Raw genomic sequence first — 2853 nt, 5'->3', positions numbered from 1 at the left:
ATTTATTATTTACTATAATTTATTTTTTGGAAAATATACATGTGCCTCCACCAGTGTTCTTAGTGTTCTTTCTGCCCTCTTTATATAGAACTGTTTACCAGTGTTTATTCATATCTCACTTACAAGGGGATGCTGAAACTGAGGGCATATCTATCAACATTATGGCAGATGGAGAGAGGATTGAAGCTGTCAATGATTTCATTCTGCTTGTGTCAACAATTAACACCCTTGGTGCCAGCAGTCAAGAGATCAGGAGACACATTGCATTAGACAAGTTCACTATAGGGAACCTCTACAAAATACTGAAGAGCAATCCTGCACCTAATTTAGGCTGTGTTCTTCTCAATTACCTGCATTGCATCAAAGAACGGGATAATGAATAAGGATGACAGACGAAGAATTGACGCCTGTGAGTTGTGGTGTTGGAGAAGAGTACTGAATACCCCATGGACTATCAAAAGACCAAACAGATATATGTTGGAAAAAAGTGCATCCGGAGTGCTCTTTATAGGCAGAGATGGCAAAGCGTCATCTTTCATATTTGGACATGTAACTAGGCCAGGCTATTCCTTGGAAAGAAACTTTAAGCTTGAAAAAATGGAGGGTAAGTGAAGGAAAGGAAGACCTCCAATGAAATGGATTGACACAGTGTCCTCAGCAAAGGGCTGTAGTGTGTCAGAGATGACGAGAATGCCACAGGATAGGACAGGATTCAGATCAGCTTTTCATAGGGTTGCTATGAGTCGTGCTCAATTTGACAGCACTTAATAACAAAAATAACAACCTTGTAGTTCATTGCTAATACTGCAATTAGTGGCTTATAGAAATTCACCATCTGTAAGTTTCCAACTACTTTGACAATGGTGTGATGATAGTGTAAATGGTATGGAGACAAGCTTTATGGAGATACATTACATTCAGATTAGTGTGGTAATGTAGACTTGAGATACAAAGATAGTGGCAGAAAAGGTAAAAGATCAAAGAATTACTCTGAAGGGAATTGAAATGAAAGAATTTAGAGGATTTGATCATGATTTTACTATGGAGAAAGCAGGAAAGGAGTCTAAAAGTACTCCAAGGATTCTTGAAAAAACTGGGAGACTGCTTACTGTGTATTAAAGGGACAGGTGGGCAAACTTAATGCATAGCATGGATCAATAGGAATCCAATTCCAACACAGAAGTGGATGCAGATCACCTCTTTCTCATATTTCCGCTCCTCTTAACCAGCCTTATCAGGCTATCTCTGACTCTAAGCACCCGGAGTTAGATCAAACATCATATCCGACTATGCTAATCTGCCCACCTGATGCCAGGTCCTTGGAGAGCAGACTTAGATTTGGAATCTGCCCATGGCCTTGAATTTCAGACGAGCTAGCTTTTCTCTGTCTCTGCCTTTTGTATCCCCTGGGATGAAGGCACAAGATAGACTCTATCCTTCTTTATCAACAGCCCAAGAGCTCGACCAGATTTCCCTTTATCACTTAGCCACACAGAATTGAGTATATACAGATCAACTCTTTGTTAGTAGCCCCTGTCAGTCCATTGCTCCTGAAGGTTTATTAATTTTCTGCAGTGGCTCACAAAGTTCACTTGTATCACTCATTTATTAGAACAAAAACCCCCATAAAAGCAAGAGAGGCATCAGACACAAGCTGTGAGAGGTTCTAGCATGGAGCTTCTATGGACTCTTGGTGTATGCCATATACTTTCTTTCATACTTAGTGGTTCTCACAAATCCTGGAAGCCCCAGAGAACCTCCTTCGAGCAACCTCAACAAATATTCAAGACATGGGCCTTAATGCACAATTGTGGTTGATCCAGTCAATGAATCTGTGTGTCTATATCCTGGCCCCTTCCTGAGATTGGTTAGCTGGCTAGAAAGTTGTGTAGCTCCTATTTGCTTGACTACTTGAAAACAAAACATCTCGATTTTCCCATTTATTTTCAGACCCCAGAGTCAAAGAGCCAACCCAAGTTCTTTTTCCTGCAATTCCATAATGAAATTTCAGTCTGAAAATACTGTTGTTATTATGTGCCGTCGAGTCACTTGCGACTCGTAGTGACCATAACAGCCCTAAACTCTGCTCTGTCCTGTGCCAATTGCACTGTCTCCAATACACCCATCCCGATTATCCCAGTCACTGAATCAATCCACCTCATAGAGAGCCTTCCCCTCCTGTGCTGTCCCTCCATCCTCCCAAGCATGATGTCCCTCTCCAAGGACTGGTCCCTCCTTGCAACATGTCCAAAGTATGTTAGACGAAGCCTCAGAATCTTTGCCTCCAAGGAGGAGCCTGATTGACCCCTCTCCAAGATGAATCTGTTTGTTTTCCTAGCAGTCCCTGGTACCCTCAATACTCTTCTCCAACACCACAGCTCAAAGGCATCAATTCTCCTTATTTCCTCCTTGATCATTGTCCAACTCTCTGATGCATAACAAGTGATTGCGAAGACCATGGCCTGTATCAGACACACCTTAGTCTTCAGAGAGACAACATTGCTCTTCAGTACTTTGGAGAGGTCCCTAACAGCAGAAAATTAGATTATTAAAAATATGAAAATGGTCAATGCTCTGCTCTGTCAATTTTTTTAAAGAATATATGTATAATGTCATTTTCTGAAAAATACAACATGCTTAGAAAAGTGGAGGGTAAACAAAGGTAAGGGAGTCCCTCAATGAAATGACTGACATAGGAATGACAGTCACGAGCTGAAGCACAGGACAGTTCACTGACCATGCCCTTGCTTGTACTTAAACCACCATCCTTTCTTTAGCAGTTAAGTTTGTTAGCCATAACTATTTATAGCTCTGGTGGTCTAGGAGTAAAAATTGTACTCCTGAAGGCACATA

Source organism: Elephantulus edwardii, unplaced genomic scaffold (assembly GCF_000299155.1).
Source record: "Elephantulus edwardii isolate Elephantulus edwardi_28Jun2011 unplaced genomic scaffold, EleEdw1.0 scaffold00041, whole genome shotgun sequence".
Classification (NCBI taxonomy): Eukaryota; Metazoa; Chordata; class Mammalia; order Macroscelidea; family Macroscelididae; genus Elephantulus; species Elephantulus edwardii.
Note: the sequence above shows the minus strand (reverse complement) of the source record.